We start from the raw sequence: 22,288 nt of genomic DNA, 5'->3' as shown, positions 1-22,288 counted from the left end.
GTGAATGCAAACCCTGGCAAACAAAGTGAGCTTCAGTCCTGACTTCCAGATGTCACCCTGTCCCTTGTCCAGCAGGAGGTGTGTAGCACCTCTTTCTCCTCTGATTTTATTAAATTTCATTAAATACTCCTAAAAACATTCCCTTAAGCTATTTGTTACACTTCCATTTTATTTGCTAATGAGCTACTAATTGTGGCATAGCAAGTTCATCAACTACTGTACTTCCATAAAACAAAGAGGTGCTGCAGCTAATTATTTGTTAAACTCGTTATCAGAGCTGTGTTACTATAAAATTTCAAAGGCATTGAATTTTCCAGCTGACATCACGCTGCAGGATATGTGGTAAGGACTCTAGCACAGGTCTTCTGCCAGGCCTTACTGGGGCAGCTGCAGATGTTAAAGGTGGGTACACAGTAACATGACACTCTCAATTGCAAGGAGCATGAAAACCAGACACTTTCTCCTTCTTCCTGCTGCTATAGAAATGATAATTGCCAGAAGAGGAAGACTGTGGATTGCTGATCCCAACAAAGGTCAGCAGTGTCTGTTCAAACTTACTGTACAGATCATACCTGAATTTAAAGTATTTGTGTCACATTTATTTTCCTCCCTATTTGACAAGGCACTTTTGAATCAATTTTACCATTAAATAACTTCCAAGGTAAATGAAGTCTGAAAATATCTTCAAAAAAAGCCTAAGACTTAAACAACCCCAGCCTGCCAATATTAATTGGGGTTAGGGCTGCCTTTAAAACCTTGAAGTGATAGAACAGCAGCAATGTGAAGGGCTTTAGAGTTCCTGCTTTTCTTGAAAACCCTCAGCAACTCCAATTCGGGCATCTCAAGATACTCACTGAAGTCCAGGGAAATCTGTCCACCCTCCCTTGTGGGTGCTGGGAAGGATCAGTACAGGTAATCGACAAGTTCTCATTCTCTGCACACTGAGGAACAATATATTAGTAGGAAATTAATAGCTTGGTTAGTTATTGATTAACAGAAATGCTACAGTGCTCTTACGATTTCAAATTGTTCCTGATTAATGGAAGAGGCAATGAAATTTAAACAATGACCTCATTGTGTTGGAAGCATCACCAGAGCAGAGACAGAGGAGCATGGGCAGGCAAGAGACTATAGCATTGACTGCTGTGTCCTATATCTTGGATCAGTGGCTTAACCAAACCTGGTTAAATAGGGAATCTAAACTGGAAAATAAGTTTCTGTATTAATCCTGGGGTTAAGATACTTTAGGATTCTGCCTTGAAAGACAATTGTATTTCTTTAATCTATTGGGTGAATGTTTCATTCCCCTTCTGCCTCACTGTTAGCACAGGAGCTATCTGGTGTGAGTAGCATTACACTGTGGTGGATAACAGTTGCACCTGGCTGTTCCCACCTTTTTCTTTCTACTCCCCGCTCGAGTGCATTGAGATTAAGACCAATGAATAAATAATAAGCATACATCTCCACCACAGAAATGAAATGTTCCAGCCTGAGCATGAGCACTGAAAAAGATTCAAATACAGCTTTTTGTCACCCACTTCAGCTTTATCAATCTGTGCTGTGAGTCAGCCATCCTCTTCTAAGTCATTGCAACTGCAATGTCCTTCCACAACAAGCCCTGCAATTTTTCCTACAGCCCCTGGGAACTCAGACTTCTAGGAAGAGTCAGAAGCAGCACTGAAGTGGCAGAAATAAAAATACTGGAACCACTCAAGCGCTTGCCTGGCAATGGCATCCCTTAGAATGGTGCATATTGAATCAGCAGAATGACTGCCTGCAAGGAAACCAACCAGAGCACCTTCCAACACCGACATTAGCTGCCATATAGAACAGATCAACCACTACAATCATCTATTTGGGAAAAGGGAAGAATTAGATTTCCAAAGCTGCTAGTGATGTTTTTGAAAGTTTTGGAAAGAGGGACCATGGTTCCAGTTCCACCACTGACTCGCTGTGGATGTGAACATGGTCTCTGCTCCCTGAGTAACACACAACACAAATCTGCCATGCAGTGAGAAAAAGAGATTGAAAAAGAGTATTGGAAGTCTCCAAGGCAAAGCTATTATATTACAAAATCACACTGCTGTGCAATAGTCATTCTTCTGACTATTTTGGTTGAATGTGAATGCGGGCTGCTATAATCTTGAATTACAAAGGAAACATCAGTAAAATCCAGAAAAAAAGATGCACCAACCTTTACTACAGATATAATCAAAATAGGTTTTCTTGACTTAAGGCAGTACTTCACCATAGTTATGCATTTATACTTAAAAAAATAATAACCCTACACTATTAGATAGTTGCTGATAGGGAATTAATAATTTCAGCAAATCAGAAGGAAGTTAATGTAATCCTCAATTTGCTTTAACATCTTCAAAGTCACCTACGGCATTTTACGGGGCAGGTAATATTATCACAGCTGGACACCTAAGTAATCTTTTGAGCTCTTTTTCCCTTTCAAAATAAATGTTACAGATTTACAGTGATACTGCTAAAATAGCTGTTAATTTACTTTGAAAGATGAAAGAAAACAGGTGAATTAACAGAGCCTTGAACTCCATCAAACTGAACAGAACTATCAGCAGGGCACAATACAAATGTGAGATCAAGGCTGCAGATGCACCAGCACAAGAACCTCCTGCCACACCTCCCCATTTCGAGGGAGATTTGAATTCAACCTCCTCCATCCTGGCTTTTCATCTGCCCTTTGATCCAAAGCTTTGCAGAAGACTTGCAGAAGATAGCAGATGCTTCACAAGAGCAAATTTGCTGTTTGAAAACATTGGGTTGGCTCTTTGAGGCCGAAACTGAAAGGAGAGCTAACCTGGACCCCACCGCTCAGCTCTGTTCCACATTTCAGTCTGGCGCTCAGGCTCTGGAAACCACTCGAGAAGCTTTAATGGGCTCAAAACACTGAGACTAGGAAAGATTCAGCTTTAATTAGCATCCAATTCAAAATACCGATTTTATTCTCTCTTCTTTGGGGCACAGCTCCTGTGGAGTTTAACCAGTATCACATCTTCTAGGAAAAAAACCCAACATGGCTGTGCCTATAAATCCAGCTCAGTTTAAAAGCTCAGGAGAGATGTACCCGCCCCACAGGAAAATGCTGTCAGCTCTCCCAGTGACCAAGGATCCAAATCCTTGAGTTCAATCAGTGAGTACAAACTCTTTTTTTTCTGCACAGGACAGATGTTATATTTGCCATCAGCTGGACTTTATTCTTACTGGAAAATCTTGCAAATGTGAAAGGCCTGAGCAACACTCACTGTACCTGCCCATGCAGGGCTACTCAGAGCCCTGTGGGGCAGCAGCAGGACCACACAAAGGAGTACTTTCCACCACCTGCATCATCTCAAGCTCCCCATGACCCCAATGGTGCTTTCTTATGGGCATCAGGTAAAATATATGGATTTATTCAATAGAAAAATATGATTCAAGTAAATCTCGAGAGATACAGCGATGTAATTTCTCCTTACATTGCCTTCTAGCACTATTTGGGACGCCTGAAAGACAGCAGGCACAAAATCTCTCTCCACTTGTCCAAAACAGTGCAAGGAGCAAGCCCCAACAATCATTGTGTAAGGACCTAGCATAGGAAATCCCTTGAAGGTTCATGGCAGCAGTCTGATTTTATCGAGTTTTTTACTGGACAGCCATTTCATTTGCTGCCTGACCATAGTTCCAGTCTACCTTTTAGAAACCATGAAATATTACAGCCAAGGCACACTGTAGAAGAGCCCAGTGTAAATATTTGATGAACACTAAAGAGTCTGTCCACTAACTTTTGTCATAGGGTAGTCAACGTTTACTCTAAGAGTTCCTTAAAATATATGTTACACGAACATTCATCTCAGGCTCTTTCTTTAAGGTGTAACTGCTGTGGGATACAACTGCCTGCTGTTGAAATAGAACTTCAGAAAGAAATTAAATATGTAATTGATTTAAAAACATTTACATATCAGAAAAGCCTAATCAAAACCACTCTGATTTCCACGTCAGCTGTCAAAGATGCTTTAGCAATCAGCAAGTTTACATAAAAATATCAAAGCACATTTGTCTTCTTATATAAACTCTTACAGCACTATAATGTAAAAAGTTAAGAGATCTTAATAATACTTGAATAGGGAGAGCCAAAAAAGCTGGAAGGATTGATTTCAGAATGTTTTCAGGCATTATAAATAACCTTTCAATGCCTCTTCTACCCCGAGTTGCATAGGCAATTGACAACTAGTTCATGGGGGTGGGGGGGAGAACAAGAGGAAAACAAAGCTGAGATGCTACCAGGGATTTGGTATAAGCAAGGACCTAGAGGGAGGGACTGTGGCTTTGAAACAAAAAGAGCCAGTGCATCGAGTGCATAACTCCTAATTAAGAGTTATGAATAGTTATTAAGAGTTATTAAGGAACAAAGAGAAGATCTTATCAATGCTTGTAAATCCCTAAAGGGCAGGTGTCAAGAAGATGAGACCAGTCTTTGTTCTGTGGTGCCCAGTGACAGAACAAAGGGTAAGGGGCACAAGTTGGAACACTGGAAGTTCCACTGGAATATGAGGAGAAACTCCTTTGCCTTTCAAGTGAGGGAGCCCTGGCCCAGGCTGCCCAGGGAGGGTGTGGAGGCTCCTTCTCAGGAGGTTTCCAAATCCACCTGGACATTCCTGTACCCCCTGATCAAAAGGAACCTCCTTTAGCAGGGGGATGGGCTGGAGGAGCTCTACAGGGCGCTTCCAATCCCCATCATGCTGGGATTCTAGGATTCTGTGAATACCACAACATCTACTGCAGATTCACCAGGATTAGCACTGGGTTTGCACTGCGCTCTAGAAAAGCTCTGAAAATGTATGTACAAAACAGGGCTGTAGGTTGCAACAGCTTGAGACAGCATGGACCTGCATCGACCTTCAGAGGACCTCCATGAGATGTTCCTCCTGACATCCAAGGCCCTTCCTGCTGCTGCTGGGACTGGAAGCTGCCCTCTTACTGTGCCTCAGTGAGCACCCACACAGCCTTGTAAGCACACACCCAAGTTTTAGAGCATTTCTTACCAATGCTGACAACAAGAAGCTTCTGCTCATGGACAGACACATTCACTTGCACTGAGCTGCAGCCCAGGGTAGTGGTTACAGGGCATGAAAAGGAAGGTTGAGAGAGCAGGGAAGGAATGAAGACAAGGGAACATAATTGAAAGTACCAGTACATTAGTTATGTTGCGTATATCTAATGTAATTAGTATTAATAAGCTGTCAGTCAGAAGATGTAGTTGTGAAAAGGCAGTTTCAATAGGGAAAATGATAACTGAACTCCTCCATGTATTTGTCTGTACTTATTTATTCTGCTGGTTTTTTGCAGTTCATTGCCACGGATACATGTCTAGCACACGTGAAATGGAAGTAAACCGAGTTTTTCATTTATTAACAAGAAAAAAAACCCACATCCTATTGCTCTGAGTAACATCAATTACAACAGGAAGACCCAGGGACGTTAATGCTTGAATTCTACACTCAGTTCTCACTCCAACCACAATATTTTCAAGCTAAAATTTAAAATTAATTCTGTTTTGCAACATATATACTTGTTCCTGTGGTGCTGCTGCTGCTTCGTTCTCTACTAGTGAAAAAAGATACTCTAGATGCTCTGCTAGGTCCTGTCTTGTGGTTTAGCACTGCAATTCCTAAAGCTGGTCAGATCATGTGCAGTGAATAATGTATTCAATAACTTCTCTCCTTTTTTTTTTAATGTTTCAATTGTCTACAAGCAGCTTACAGTGATCCCCAAAGCATCTGTAATGAGAAATTAGTCACTAAATATTCTATACAAATAGTTATTAGTCTGTATCTTGATTACAAGCAGTTTGCTGTGGCTTCAAGTGGGACAGGAGGATTTGGATTGCATTAGTACTTCTGACTGTAAATTGGTCACATCTAGCTCCTGGAGACAGTTTCCTTCCTCTGCTTGTCAAAGTAGGCCTTGTGCCAACAGGTGGGGTGTTTCAGGCTCCAGCATTCAGATCGCCAAGCTTAAAGTTACACTAGCTGTGATCACTCTCAAATACCCCCTGTACTCATCTATACTGTGAGTACCTCAAGTGTCAGAGCTACATACAAATACCACAGCCCTATTTTAGAGTGGAGCAAGCAAAAACAGAGTCAAACATGACTTTGGCTGTGTAGAAAAAGTCTTGACCTATAAAGAAAGCCTGACTTTCATACCCAATCTCCAGAAGCTTTTCCTTTTCCATCTTGACAAAAGAGGCTAGTCCATGTAGGAAGACTCTTCAGAGGGGCCTGGACAGGCTGGATTGATGAGTCAAGACCAACTGTATGAGGTTTAACAAGGGCAAGTGTCAGGTCTAGCACTTGGGCCACAACAACCCCATGCAATGCTACAGGTTTGGGGCAGAGGGGCTGGAGAGCAGCCTATAGGGAACAGACAGGTAGAGGCAGGCACCAGACCTGCTGAAGGGTCTGGAGCATGTTTGATGGGAAGTGGCTGAGGGAGCTGAGGGATTTTGGTCAGAAGAAAAGGCTGAGGGGAGACATGACCACTCTCTACCACTACCTGACAGGAGGTTGTAGTGAGGTGAGGGTCGGTCTCTTCTCCCAAGTAACAAGTGATACGACAAGACAGAATGGCCTCGAGCTGCACCACGAAAGGTTTAGATTGGAAATTAGGAAGAACTCTTTCCCTGAAAAGGTTGTTAAGCATTGGAATGGGCTGCCCAGGGAGGTGGTGGAGTATCCATCCCTGGAGATATTGAAAAGACACAGAGATGAGGTGCCATGGGTTAGTGAGGGCCATGGGCAGTATCAGGTTAGTGGTTGGACTTGATCTTGAAGGTCTTTTCTAACCAAACTGATTCTATGCATCAGACTGCACATCACATGCTGGGTGGTCCCTCAAATGCCACTTCAGTACAGCCCTCTGCCTCCTTGCATCCAAACAGAGCACTGGCCAGGAATTTGTGTGTGTCATACAGAAGAGAAATGCTGCTTTTTTTGGTCGTTTAAATAACTTGTAAGTTTAATGAGCTTGTAAGTCGTGAAACCACAGTCAGATTTCTGCAAAGGCTGGAAAATGCTGAAAGCACCACTCTGACTTCAGCAACCAATTTTTAGATTCTGAGTTTGTAAAATCCAGGATGAAGTAACTAAAGGTCTTGTTGGAGTGTAATAGTTCCCATCAGCTCATGTTATCAAAGTGAAACATTTCTCAGTCAGTTCCATTCCAGGCATGGAATACACAGCATCTTCTGCTGTAAGCTAGTAAAGCAAAAAAATAGACCTTAGAGATGACTAGGAAGAAAAGTGGAAACTATGACACTACTAGAGCTCCTGCTCCTGTACCCAACACAGTACCCACACAGAAGCCAAGGTAGGGCTGCAGAGATGCCAGACCTCTGGTTTGGCTGTATCAGGGCTCTCCAGGGGCTTGATATGACTAATTTGTGTTGTTATGGTTGGAGCTTTTTTTCAAAAACTTTGTTTTATAAATGTAAAAAAATGTCATTATTTGCTGCAGTCATTGAGTACAAGGCTCCAGGTAGCACTCAGCAAAACATGAGGATGCAGAGAAGCTCACAGTCCATCAGCACCATCCTGGAACTGCCTTAGACCCCATCAGGCAAAAAGTCACACGGTGGCAATGTGCTCCTGGAACTGTCAGTCTGGGACCTGTCATTGATGTTTCCTCCCTTTCAAGCTCCAAGTAAAAACACATGATTCCAGTGGTCCAGGGAAGACTGAAGAGGAATAGATGTCCTTTGAACCTCTTTTACTTTGTCAGGATGAAGTGTTTGCAAGGAGCTTTGGATAGGTAAGGTGGGTGTTAAATAGCTTGTCTCATAATTGTAAACAAGGATCTAGTTGAGGAACAACTCGTCTGTATGGAGACCTTGTTCTTGAACTTCATGCCAAGAGGCAGGACTCGTTTCCAAGACCCATGGCTGCTCCTCAGCCTCCCTCGTCATAGAAGGATGACTTGCCTACCCCTTCACAGAGAAAGAGACTCCCCAGGGACACATGGATGGCTGCTGGGGCTCTTCTTCTTGAGGCATTGCTGATACAGGAGCTGGCTTCACCACTGGAAACAGGATTTCAACCCATTTCCTGAGTTGTTTATTCACACAGGGACAAAAACAATTTTCCTCCTACCAGGTTTTCTTGTGTCAGTCGTTCAACATGTTCCTATGTTTTTTTTCCTCCCTTTCTTATTACCTTTTCGGATGGCAAAGCCGTTGCAGATGGGCATCAAACTGTGCAAAATGTAAATCATGATTGGGTAGTTGGAACATAAAAAATAAGTTATTTGGATGCTTTCTTTTTTTTTCCTAAGGACCACAGCACATATGGCATGCTAAAAAAATGTCTCGTGTTCATTAAGGCTAAATGAGACAGGTTAGAGAATCATGGGCACCAAATGGAAAACTTAGGGAAAAAAAACACTGGCTGGCAACTCATTCTGCTGATAATATTTTTTGGATGTTTCCCTCCTGCCCTCTCTCCCTCATTTTTTCTTTTTTTTTTTAAACTGCAAGGACATTTTCACAAATATTTCACAAATATCTGATGGCTGTTGCTTAGGAATCTGTCCTCCCCACTGTGCCTTCCTCATTTGAAGGTCATAATCTTCCGTTTATGAAATCATAATTATCTCGCCAGCCAGTAGCTCTGATGTCACAAATGGAGGATGATGATGACTTCAATGGAAAACGCAGCAGTAGGAGAAAATGAACTCCTCAGCCACTGTGAGCTTGTTTTCCTCCCCAAAAAGATACAGTGGAGAAAAATATCAGCAGAATGATCTTCAAATAGACTATTTTCTGCATGGTATCAGTGTGTCTTTCTGAGTATGAGGGTAATTTCTGCCTTGTGCCAGCTTAACACAGACTTCCACTTTATTTTAACACATAGTAGGTCTTTAATGTAATAGCAGAATCTTGCTACTTCTTGTGAAGCTCATACAGAGAGCTCAGAGTTATTCTATCAGAATGAAATGACCCTCCCTTTAACCCTTAGCATAACAAAATGGCCGAGATTCACCACAAGGTCACCTATGCCTGAGGCTTCACTACTGCTGGATAATTCGACATCATATCAGAAAAAAAAGATAATAAACACTGCTTGTCAGATTAATAAACTGTATTTAATGGGCAACTATCACTCCTGCTTGTTTTTACGTACCCTTACCAGCCTAACTCACAAAATTCAGTGACTTGTCATGGGTGACAACTTCTGTCCCCAAAAACAGGGGAGAAGAAGGAGTACAACAGAGCTGGGATTGTCTTGATGCACTTCTCCTCTCCTTTATTCAGGGGTTCTCCCCTCCCTGTGGTACAAACCTGAAGACACGTATGCCTCACTTAGGCATTATTTAATTATTGGGAATAGGAGGAGAATGACAGCGCTGCCTTTCCTCCAGGACAGACGCTCTGGGAATGCGATTCGGCAATTCTGAATGCCATTATTTTGAATAAAGCTATCACTGTTTCTCCTGAAGAGTTTGGAATACAAGAAGATTTCTATTGTCACTATAAATGCTAGCGTGTCTCCTGGGCATCAAATAAAATACATTTCAATGTTACTGCCTGTTTGAATGAGACGTTAAAAGAGCTATATTCTGAATTCCTGCCATTTTATAAAAATATGAACTAATAGTGCAATGACATGTTTCTACCACCTCTTCCAAAGGCTGATCTTAGGCAGTACCTTGTACTACATGGATGTGCAAAAGCAGCAAGGCACTGGGACCCACTGGGACCAACCTCAAATCTGGAAAACACAATGGATTCTGCCACACAAATGAGAACAAAAGCACTGAATGCCAGAGGCTTAGAGAAACCTACAATTCCCAAAGCATAACTGTGCGCCCTGCCACTTGGCAATGGTACTAGGCAGTGTAACCTTGCAGGGCGAAATAGGTGGCAGGAATTGCATGCTCACAGAAGAGCCATCTTCCAAAGGCTAACCAAAGCAACAACATCCTCAGCTTCCTGGCTGCAGTCTTCAGCATGGGAGGGGAGAATACAAGTGGGGAGAAATAAAAAGCACAACAGCTGTAGTGCCACAGGCCCCTGGCCTAAGGAATACGTTGGGAGAGCGACGTGCACACCCACTATTCTCAATCATTAGAAACAACATATGGTGGGTTGGTGTTCGTGCTGCCTTTCCCTGCCTGCCCTGTTTCTGCTCAAGGTATAAGTAAATTAATAGAGAGTCAGGCTGCACATGTGACTAGAGCATTGCAGAGAGCAGGACCATATGGGGTCAGAAGAATGGGTAAATTCTTTATCGAGGTTATTTAAAATCTTCACCACACCTTCATCAATTTCAAAGCTCCAAGGCACCAAAAAAATATCCCCTTTTGTCCTTGTGTGGCCAAAACCTTCCTGCGCTTTGTTCTGTTCTCACTGCAGCTGATACGCCCCCGTCATCACCACGTGGTTCACAAACTCCCAAAGCACACAGCATGGGGCATAAAAGAATAACGTGGCATCTGCAAACAAGCTGGTAATAATTGAGACGGCTCACCCATCCCTGAGAGCACCCCACAACTTCCTTCTATGCACTGACTGTGACACAGAGAGGAACACACTGGCTGGTGAAACAGGCACAGGGAACACTGCCACTGGCCCGAGACACACACAGGAGGAAAGAACAAAAGCCTTTAATTCCACCTCTGTCAAAAGCAGGATTAGAAATTCCTCCTAACATTTAGACTGCTTCTGGTGTTGCCAAAGGTGATGGGGGAAATGCCATTGCTGCCAGAGGAGCCAGGGATGGCAACACCAGGCACTGCTGCGATACTGACTCACCATGAGAGCTCAGAAGTGACACAAGAGTTGGTGCCACGACTGTGGAGTTAACCTTTGTCACCTCTGTATTTAGCTGACTGAATTTCTCCCTTAATGAAGCGGTTTGATTTATGTATGAGTCATTTGCCTTCATAATAAATTTATTAAATGATCATCTTCTTTTTCCCTCCAGATTTGTCACTCGAAACGTGGTAATTGGTGTTTAAACCTGCAGCGATGTGTCATCAAATGAGTTCAAACAACGCTACACATACCTTGCTCTCCGTATTGTAACAAAGCTCGGCTGTCAGCACTAACTTGGGGACAGGAGGACTCTAAAGACATGGAAACATCATGGCATGCAGATTCTGCTTTGGGATGCTGATAGTCCAGGAATTGCAGGTTTTTTCACTCCCTCAGTGACACAAGACTTAACGAGTACCGGGGAGTAGCAGGACACGCATTGGAATCTGAAGTGGCAATCTGGGCGTCAGCACCGGTCAGCAAAGTGCTTCAGCAAACAAGAAATCAAATGAGCTCAATGAGCACTAATTACATGCTTAACTTTAGACATGTTTGAGTATGTTGCTGAATCAGACCCTAACTTCTCATTCGCTTGGCATCTCAAAATATGAAAACAAGTAAGACCTTGCCAAGAACCTGCTGTAAAAAATAATTGCTTCGGGTTTAAAAAACTCAAGTTCTGAATACCTATGGAGATGCAATTGGTCTTACTTCCTCTGCAAGCACCATTTTACAGTAGATCGTTGTTTTACATTTACATTTTGAATCAAATAAAGTACTTCTGTTTTAATTAGTTTTATAAATTTGCTGAGCTAAATGAATACAGTAGTAAAATCAAGACTACAGAAAATGTGCGTAATCTGAGCAGACTGTATGACTTGTGGAACAAATTGTAAATCTATTGCTTAATTAAAATTATTTGAAATGCCAAGATGTGAAAACTCTGAATTATGCTGCCATATAAAATCTACAGTTCATCTTAATAAATTATGATAGCCTCAGCTATGAAATTTTGTCATTTGAAATGTTTCCATCTATGCATGTAAATTTTTTTCCCATGTTATACATATACTTTTAGGACCTCATTTGCATCCTGATTTGATCAATGATTGCATGAAACAGCACTTGGGCTTCTGTTTGGAGCTGAAATGACTGAGGAAGTAGTGCAGTTGGAAAACCTGACATTTTAAAACACAGTTTGCAAGGTGTCGATGCATTAGCCTATGTAACTGTGAGCCCTTAAGGCTTTCTCTGTTTAGCTGTGAGGAACAGCAACCTGCAATGCCAGAATTACCCGAGGAAGGTGGATTTTTCCAAGAGCTGAGCATCCTTGAAAGCAAATCACTGCCTCACCCTGTGGGTGATTAAGCCAGCATTTTGCCACATTTTTGCAAGGAGAGCAGTCCAAATGTAAGTCTTTCTTCCCCAGAATATCACACACTGACAAACTGATGAAACCCTTTAGCCCAGAGACAGTTTGCAGAAGAATCCGGACACGTGTCACACTGCAGGCAGCTTCTGATATCCTGAACCATACCTAAAACTTTGCTGGAAGGTTTCAGCAGACTATCTGCCCTGGAGAAATTAGCTGGTGTGCAACGATGAGCAGTCCTATGTGGCCAAGGGTTTAGATGGAGAGGGGAAGAGTTTCAAATTCATTCTATGACACTGTTTGGTGATTTCTGTTCTGGATGATAATCTTAGTTTTCTCAGAACCCATTACAATCAAAGTATAACTTAAACTACAGTTCCCTTCCCATGCAATGGCTCAGTGTCAAAACACTGTGAGTGGCAGAGATTGGCAGTATTTGATTTCAGCTTCCAGGGCACTAATAATCAAGTGAAATTACTCTTATAAGCAGCATTTCTTTGCACACTGGTGTCTCTGTGGATTGCTAGGACAAATCCTACCCAGAAATACAGAAATTGTATTCCTGTACAGTTCTGCCAGCTGGCCATCCCATTGTGTACATAATTCCTTCTACTTGGATTTCTCAGTAGGAAAACCCCTAAATCTTAAATTGAATACATCTTAGGAATTTCAATCTAATTAGGAGGATGACAAGAGAAGATAAAGGCAGAGGATGTTTTTTATCACAATAGTTTTCTACCTACATTATGCTGATACACCTGTGTCCATGCACTGATATGTTCTAGTGGAAAAAATCTGTTCAATCTGTACTATATTGTAGCAGACATCAGTATCACACATACCTGTTTGGAACTGAGCAAGAGAGACAAAAAAAAATCTCACTCTGTGCTGCAGGAAGGGGAACAGATGGTGCAAAAATTCACATACACACAAATTCACACTTTTTTTATGACACAAGGTTACTAGCAAGATCCTTTCATGCTTATGCTTATAAGTATTACAGCTACAGTTAGTCATTCTGGATTAGCCACTGAAATTGAGCTGTGAAAGGACTCCAGCAGGTGAGGAGATGCGTGGTGGAACATGGGATCAGCAGAAACCTGCTGCCATGGATGGAGCAGCGTGAGCCACATACATGTTCTCTTTGCAAATGCAGAGATACTAGCTCTTCAGGTGACTGCTGAGCTCTTCTAGGCACAGCTCCACTTATTCCTACAAACCCCGGAGAGTCTCTGCCCAACATGGCCCAAAGAACAAATAGCAACCCAGCATCTGCAAGCACAGAGTCCCACGTGTCTGAAGTAGATGCAGATGGTCCTCTAGAAAGTACACTCTATAAATAAAACATGTTTAATAACCCAAGTAAACCAAACAAAATAAATAAACCATGCTACTGAACAGTAACTTCCTCTGCAGAAGAACCTGTAAAACACTTTCTGGGGTCCGTAGAGCGCCTACCTGCAAAATGTTTTGCATGATGCTGTAGTATTCCTCAAACAGCTGGGAAAGCCTGCATGGTGCATCAGCTAACAAACTCCCTGCTGTACAACTCTCCTGCTCTCAACTGGTACAAACCAAACCAACTCTCATACCAGCTTGAGTCAATGCTCAATTTTCTAAGCACAAGTTATAATTTAATAGAAAACATAATTACTTTATTTTCCTACTGCTGGGAGTTAGTGTAGTCCTTTGTGAGGTTAGTTACACTGGGCCAACTTGCACCAGCTCACTGGCAGATTCCCCACAGACCTTTAAGGAAAGCAGTGAAGCCCCATGAACTGAATGACAGTCCCACAACATTACATCTTACTTCTGAAGACACTCCTTTCACCTGCAGGTGTTGTGAATGACATTGAGGTCTGAGTTTATTCTGGGTTTATTTCCAGCTTTCAGATTAAACCTGTGCTGATGCTGGAGGGCCTGGACTGCTCTAACAAAACTCCATAGCTATCTCTACAAAGATGCTTGTACAGGGGCTCATTTCTACAGGAAGGTTTGGCAAGATTGAAGACAGGCTTGTAAGAGGTGGTTTCCAGAGTCAGTTTGCTCTCCTGTGCCCTTTTTTATTCTCTGTATAAAACTGAGCATGCAGAACAAGAACTGAATCCAATTCAGCATTGACTCCATTTTTCTCAAGACAGAAGCTCTCTTTCATTAAAAAAAAAAAACAATCAAAACCAAAAAAACCCCTCTGTATTTCCATACATGCAGCAATCTGGTGAATTAGCAGAATGTATTATTTATATAACGCCTCCTGCTTTGGAGACACCCGTAATTGTTGGCTTCCTTGCAATGCACTATGACACAGCTTGCCTTGTTTCACAGCCAGAAGTGCTGCTGGATCTTTTTGTCTTCCTCTCCCCAGCAACTCAGCTATTCTTTTGAGACATGCTGTAAGTGTCAACAGGTGGGATGGGGTGTTAGGAGGTAGTGGCTGCCGTGCTACTACAAAGGACCATCTGGGCACACGATGTGTGGGCACAGAACGCAGAATCCGCAGCCAATAATGCTGCAACATCTGTCTGCCTCCAGCCTCTTCACCTATGGTAAAGGTTACGAACCAGCACGGTGCCAGCTGGGGCAGGTACTAGTGTTTTTTTAAGAAATCCCAAATGCAAAACCTCAGTAGTAGCCTGTGGGAGATATTTTTTGGCATCTTTCTACATTTTAAAACCACAACATTCTGCTCAACTCAAAGCTAAAGCCTCCCTCCCACATCTCCCTGCACAGGAGATCTTGCTGGCACCGATCAGATACGTATTTCCTTGATGAGACTCTCCTCTGTGGGTGCAGGACCTCGCTCCACATGCTAGTGGGTGGATAGTATGTGCTTTGGCTGCGTAAACCTTGGGATCATGCAGGCAGTCAAATAACTTTCAGCCAGATTTCCCAGTGATGCCATTGAAGCAGGGAGCTTAAAACTATTAACATGCTATCAATCATGCACTTACAAACCTACACAGTAACCCAGAGACAACAATTTCCCCACTATTCCTCCTGGATTTTACTATAAATAAACAAAAACATTCCCACCCTACAGTTTCCAAGACTGCTGCTACCTGATATGTTTTATATTCCTCTGACTAAACTAGAGCCCAATTTCTCCCTATCTTTAACAGCAATCAAAGCAACAGCTACTGAGGACTTCTGCAATCCTCAGCCCACCACTGCGACGACCGAGCCAAGCCTCAAAACTTTTCAACAATTCCTTTGGCTAAACCACGGTTTCATCCCCCCTGGCTTTTCAAAGCTGCACCATACTTCTAGTAAAGTGTGTTCCCCACTGATGAGAGGGCAAGAAACAAGGAGGAAGAGATTTCATTTCCCAGGTGGTTTGAGCTTAGCAGCCCCATGGATGCTCTCCAGTTGCCAATGCATTAGATTGAGCAGTGTGGGGCACAGAGGGGTCTCCCAGTTGGCATCTGAAGAGGAAAAGGATGAAAAGCTCTCCAGTTCCCCATGGAGTCTAATATAACCTGGGAATTGTGGTCCTTTTTTGTTTGTTTGAGCACAGTGCTCTTTTAACGTGCTTTGCTAATACTTGATGGCTTTTTTAGGACATACCTAAGAAAATGGAACCTTCCTCTCAGCTGTGTCCAAATCACACAGCCAGCCTTGAAATGTGGCTCTCCTCCACATGGCAGCTTTCAATTGTCAAAAGCTGGGATTTCTGTCATTGTTTTATGATGCTTTTTGATACTTATTTGCAACCTCTCTGCCTCCCCACAGGCTTCCTCCCTATTCCTCATACCCAACAAGCTTGCTCGCTGAATGACACCGACGTGCCTGGCACCGCAGCACTCGCACCCTGCAAGCCACCACTTTCCAAGGTTTGTTTTTCAGACCAGCCACTGGTAAATGAGGCTCGTGTGACAGACCACTGGCTGGATAATGAGTTCATTCTCCAGACCCACCGAGAGCCAGGTACTTTCCTGGCCCATCTATTCACTGAGCTCCTCCTGGCACGGCTCCGGGAATGCTGCTTCTGAAGAGAGCAGCAAACACGTGGCAGACCGCTGATGTGCAATAGACCCCAGTTTGATGGCCTCTGTAACACACAGTGCAAAGCTTTCTCAGCCGAAAAATGGAAAGGGACAGAGCACTGGGATTACTTCAAAGCCATTGCTAGAAATTCTTGAACTGCAAAGAAAAAAACAGGGGAAAAAAGGCTAAAATAAAGCTTCGAGAAAAGAAGCTGCACAGACACAGTGCTCTTCCTCAGCCACCTCTATTTCCTCCATATTTTCTAGGAGAAATAAAAGATCCAGGAAAGTCACAGGTCTGCAAACAGAAGTGGTCAGAGAGTCAAAGCAAAGATCTAGAGAGATTAGAACAAGAAATGACACTTAAAATACCAAGCCAGGAAGAGTATCCAACCTTGACTGAAACTCTGGTACAACTGACCTCAAAAAAAGGAAATTAAAATGTTAAAAAGCTTAGATATCAATTGCAAATAATTTTAGAGGCCAGAAAACTAGTACCTTCTTCAGTCTGGAGAAGGGATGAACAAGAAGTGATGGGGGGGTGGTATACTTGAGAGGCAAGTAGATTAACCAAGATAAAACAGGCTCATAGGTATATTACCTTCTCAGGACAAAAATGGGACCACAGATGACTGGCAAACATCTCACTTAAAATAGCATTTTGAGAGTGTTGTGTATGTTTTTAAACACATTGTCCTGCAGAACTCACTGCTGTTTGATAGGAACAAAGTGCAGATGTACATGGTTCATTAATGTGTCGAGGCTGATGAAGGTCAGGAGAACATCCTTGCTCACATCCAAGAAGGCTTTTTAACAATGAGCTCTCACTGTCAGGGTCAGGACATGAACCAACTGTTAGCAGACAGAGCTTGCCTCAGGTAAATCCTTTCACAGATGCCCATTGCTCCACATCACATTACTTTTTCTGACACACGTTAACACTGTCCCTGTTGGAAACAGGAACAAACTCATCACAGGTGTGATCCAATATGGAAAATCCTATTTGGTTGTGCAATTGCATTACTGTCTTCTCCCTGACTGTACTAATGTCTGAGTTAAACTGTAGCATGGCTGGAATCTTTCTTTAATTCATGATGAAGAGCCCTCACACAATCTGTAGCACTGAACAAAGTAGTAAATTCACCTCAACATCTTTATGCTTTCCCATAGTCTTTAAATCATTCATATCCAGACTTTCTGTGTGTTCTGGATTGGATGGAAACATTTCTAGCCCATAACTTTTCCATTAATGTTTTTGAGGAATGAACTCTTGGAAGAGAAAGCTCTGATCTTTAATCATCAGGAGAAAGAGCAATGCCCATGGTTTGTTGCTGCAGGATCAGTCCCAACAAGCCTCTGGTCTCTGAGCCATCTTGGAGCAAGGTCCCTCTGAACAGTGGCAGAAATTAGGCCCTAAATACATCCCCAGTGAAGAGGACACACTGAAAATGGATGGCTGGTGAGATGTCATCTCTCTCCCTGTGCTTGCTTTTAAGGGAAAGAAAGGTTAGTGGTGCTCAGGATGTCCTCTCCTTATACAGGAAAAGAAGTTTGGCAAACTCTCCTGTCTGTCACAGGACGTGCTTCTGTGAATGGAACTCACCAAATGTACTTCCCTGTAACACATAATACAGTTATTCTCCAGGGCTTGACAAAAATCTGAAAACAAGTTTGAGAGCGGGCTCCACTGCATCATCTGACGAAGCTAAGTGGGATGAACAACGGAGCTGCACAGTACGAAATCAAAGCATTGCACTGCAACTCATCTGTGAGGCATCTCCCAACATTATCTTCATTGAGAAAGGGCACATCAAGGGCACACAGGTAAAAATCACTACATAATACAGCAAAAGATGCTAAAACAATATTAAAGGAGCTGGCTTAAACCTCCTGAGTTCCGTAAAATTCAAAGACCTTCCTCAGTAAAGATCATACACACCAAAACATTGCAGCCTTTAGGGTATCAATGACATTGACTGCCCCTCTCTTAAAGTCTTGAAGACTGCTTTTTTCTCCATGAACTCTTTTTCCTCCATGGGTTTAACCTAGAATTGTAAGGTCCCTATAATCAGATGCTAGTAGGAGAGAAGAGCCTCACAGGTGTTTGCTATACTGTGAAATCCCCCAAGCTAAACTTCATCAAAACAGTTGCAGGGGAAAGCCTTCTCTCCTTTCAGGGAGTCTGGGTTGGTAGACTTGGAGCCATCTTCCACTACTCTTACCATGAACTACCCAACATGACTGACAGCTCAGCCTCATCCCAATCTGCTTCTGGGAAAGAGACTCTTTGGAGAATCCAATTCCAAAGTGTGACACAAAGGTATATAGCACACACGACTGGATAACTGAGAAAGTCCCTACTGATCCTTTGCTCTATAGCCATTGCCACTTCAGGATGATGATGATGAACTTCTGATGCTGTTCAATCGTTTTTGCAATTGGAAAGCTGAACTCCATGTAACCTCCTTCTCCTTCACTACATCAAGCAACTCGTGCAGACAGCAGTGCCTTTTTTGGTTCTCACAGAGGCTTGGGACCTGCTTCCTTGGTAGAACCCTGGGACTTGCCCTTAGCAGCAGGGGAGGACTGAAGTGTGGATGGTCCTCACTACAGCACTGTGATTCTGGGAATGTTTGGGTGGACACTTGGAGGAACACTTTGCTCTCACCAACAGCTGACAGTGGCAGGGTCCATGAGGCAAATCTTCACCTGTAGAGACTTCTGTACTGTGTGTACCTGACAGAAGGAGCTGTACCAGCTGAGATGTCAGCAGCTGACTGCAAACTTCTTCAAGGCACATGTGACTTTAGAGTCTTGTAGGGCCAAGGAACATTTTGTTGGAAGCACAAAAAATTACTTTTGAAACAGAAGCATATTGCAAGTAAATAGGATCCTTGTACAACATCATGCTGCTAGTCTGCATATTGTTTCCTTAGGTCTTCCAAATTTCTGGCTTGAGGCCAGTCTCAAACACATTGGGCTCCCATAGCACCATGTGTTACCACAGGTCCCTCCCTACTTCTGAAACTGCTTTGAGGTGCTTTGTCCTCCTGCAGTGCCCTCCAGCTTGACTTTTCACAGCTGTTCAGAACTTCTGCCTCCAGCCCCTGACCTTTCGATGGCTGCCTGGGAAATCCCCAATTCAGTAGGAGACTTTTTAAAGCAGTTTACATATGATTAATTCTTTCTGTAGACCTCAAAAAACCCCCTCTTTCCTGATTAACAAAGGTCACTGAGTCTCAAAAGTTTATTGCAAACTACTCAAAACCATTACAGCCCTTCTCTGAAAAAGTGAAATAAAACCAAAACTGATATTTCCTGGGGAAAATAGATGCAGTTGAAGAAAAGACAAGAAGTTGGCCAGATGCAAATTGAATAACTGATGAAAGAGCAGATGCGTGTTAACAACACCAGCAACTTGCTCTTATAAAATGAAGAGGGGCAGGGCAGGAGCTCTTGCCACAGCAACCCCCAAATACAGAGTTAAAAATACATATCCCAACAGTGGGCACTGTCTGGAGCTCCCATTGGAGTCACTCAGTAAGATATTCTCCGTGTGCTTTGCCTTCACAGCTGTCAAAACACTTTGCAGAGGTATGACATGACATTATCTTCATTTCACAGACAGAGGAACTGAGAGGCAGTGATGGGAAGTTATTTTCCAGAGATGAGATAGTGGATCATCAACAAAGTTGGAGCCATGGTCCTTAACCACTCCAACATCACTGCCACCCTCCACAGGCTCCTCGGGCAAGAGGAGGTTTAAAAGCAGCCACGATTCCCATTGCTGGTGCCTCAGAGCATGCCAGGACTTTTCAGTGGTGATAGTGACAAGCAAAGCTCAGCACTCAGGGCCTCCCAGCTGGGTTGGCACACTGAAAAGCTGTGGTAGCACAGATACAGCTGTGGTAGCACAGATACAGTGTTCCCACAGAGCAGATGCTCCTCAGGCAGTGATGCTCCAGCCCTTGTTGGGCTTTTGAAGCTCTCTGGGACCTGTAGAAGGAGCAACGATCCCCTTTGCCGAGTGGAGCAGATATTAAGAGAGAATCCTCAATCATCTTCCCTCACGTTCCCATCATATCGTTCTCTATTAGGCAGCTGTGACTTTGCTAACCTGACTGATTCATAATTCATAGCTATTATCCATGCTCAATAATTACAATGTTAATATTTTGGTAATTTAAAAGTACCTTTCCCTGGCAGAGTTCAGCGTGTACCACTGACTAATGCACAATTTAATACTTCAGTGTTTATGAACAAAAGGGTTCTCTTTCTTTTCCTCCCTAATTCATCCCTTCAAAATGTTTTCAAAATGTTGAGGAAAAGAGGAATTTTAAGTGAAAATCTCACTACTTAAAGGCCAAATTTAAAAATGATGAAATGCAGAATGCTTGATCCATCAATCAAACTCAATTCTGCAGTACAGACACACTGAAAGCCCTTCACTTTCTAATCACTAATAGGTAACACTATCAAATTCAGCCCTACACTCTATTAGAATTGCAGTAGAAAAGCACTTAGCTTAATATCCAAAGACAGCTTACCAAATACTATTCACTTGGCTCAAAGACAAGACCAAATATGTTAATATTTGAAAGCTTCCTTGAACAATGAGTTCCATCAATATGCTCAGAAAAGGCAATAAAAATACCTCAAAAGAACTTTTGTAGATTAAAAAAAATACCCACGGAAAAATCTAACTTGTGTTCAGACGGAGGACTGGGACTTTTTCACACTGTGGGCATTGATTTGTGAATTACATGTGCCTGTGTTTCCACTCTGCCTGCAGAGGCCATCATCTCATATTTGCAAACTGCAGGAACCACTCCCATCCCTAATTAGCCTACCTTCTCACCACATTTATGTCAGGCTTATTTGTAGTAGGGTTTTTTTTATGTCCTCATCTCCTGCTTCCTGATTTCCCCATCAATCTCCCAAGCACCACATAGGTAAAAATGTTGATGGGGCAGCAATGACTTTTATTCACCCTTCTCTCCCCCAGCTGTGGCTTCCTTCCTTAACCTCTCCAAGAGATGGACACATAGAGACATTAAGCATCTGCAACCAGGTTCAGTGCTCATGTGTCCACATTGTTGTCATTCTCAAGAGTATTGTCATTTACTCTCCAGAGTAAATCTCACCATCAGCACGGTGCTGTAAGAGACCCAGAGATTTAGCAGAACCACACACCTGCAGGCAGCAGCAGAGTTTTGACAAGGGGATGTAGCAAACATCGAGTTTACACACATACAGAGACACTGCACACTGGTGACAAGTAGTACAAAGGCTTATTTGATGCGAAGACAGGATGACTGCATTGCTGATCTCAAAAAAGATCAGTGGAAATGTAACAACAGACCATTCTGCATGCTACACACACAGCATAAAACACCAAAAAATACTCTTTATGTTTTCTGCACTTTTTTTTTAGCCTGGTTTCCTGGAAAAAAAAATAAATCAAGAGATGTGCAATTGTTCTGTCAGTCATCACTTCCCCAAATAACTTTTGAACCTGTTGGCTGATCTCAGGTTTGACAGATAGGCAGAGGTCTCAAAGGGATTACATTCCTCCCAGATGCGTGAAAATAATAGAGACTCAAGCCAGTGCCTTTACTGAACTCACCTCCGCGCTGTGCCTTACTCTGGTCTGTACCTCAGGGGTACCAATTAGACCACAAGCCAGAGCAGCTCTGTGGATAAGGGAACAGCTGGGGAAATGCTTACTTAAACCATCAGATAATGCACACCAGAAAAATAATGTTGTGAACACTCCAACCACAGGACAGACTGAGGGCTCCTGCCTTCTCAGCTCCATCCTCCTCCAAGCACAGAAATGCAGAGAAGAACCCAGAAAGGACCGTGTTGGAAGCCTGAGCAACCCAGCCTTGGCTTCTTCAGCACTTATTTTGTTCTCAAAATCAAAGTCACTCCTGACATTTGCAGATTCCCATGTGATGTTAGTGCTAATGCCCCAAGGATTGCACTGTTTCTCCAAGGCACAGCAATAAATGGCATTACCTTCCTCGACCTCCCCCCGCTTGACCCTTTGGAGCTTCAAACACGAATGCATCCTCTAAGCTACTAAAGCACAGGTACGTTTTCTTGCTAGCATCACAA

The 22,288-nt window shown here is 42.9% G+C and overlaps 1 protein-coding gene across 3 annotated transcripts in view; it reads right to left on the bottom strand.

Annotated features, from left to right (window-relative positions):
• Positions 1–22,288, bottom strand: part of DAB1 (DAB adaptor protein 1) — a 441,779-nt gene that overhangs the window by 200,566 nt on the left and 218,925 nt on the right. The window lies entirely within an intron of this gene.

The sequence above is a fragment of the Colius striatus genome, chromosome 10 (genome assembly GCF_028858725.1).
Source record: "Colius striatus isolate bColStr4 chromosome 10, bColStr4.1.hap1, whole genome shotgun sequence".
Classification (NCBI taxonomy): Eukaryota; Metazoa; Chordata; class Aves; order Coliiformes; family Coliidae; genus Colius; species Colius striatus.
The sequence above is the reverse complement of the archived record's forward strand: the minus strand, read 5'-3'. Positions and strand labels throughout refer to the sequence as shown.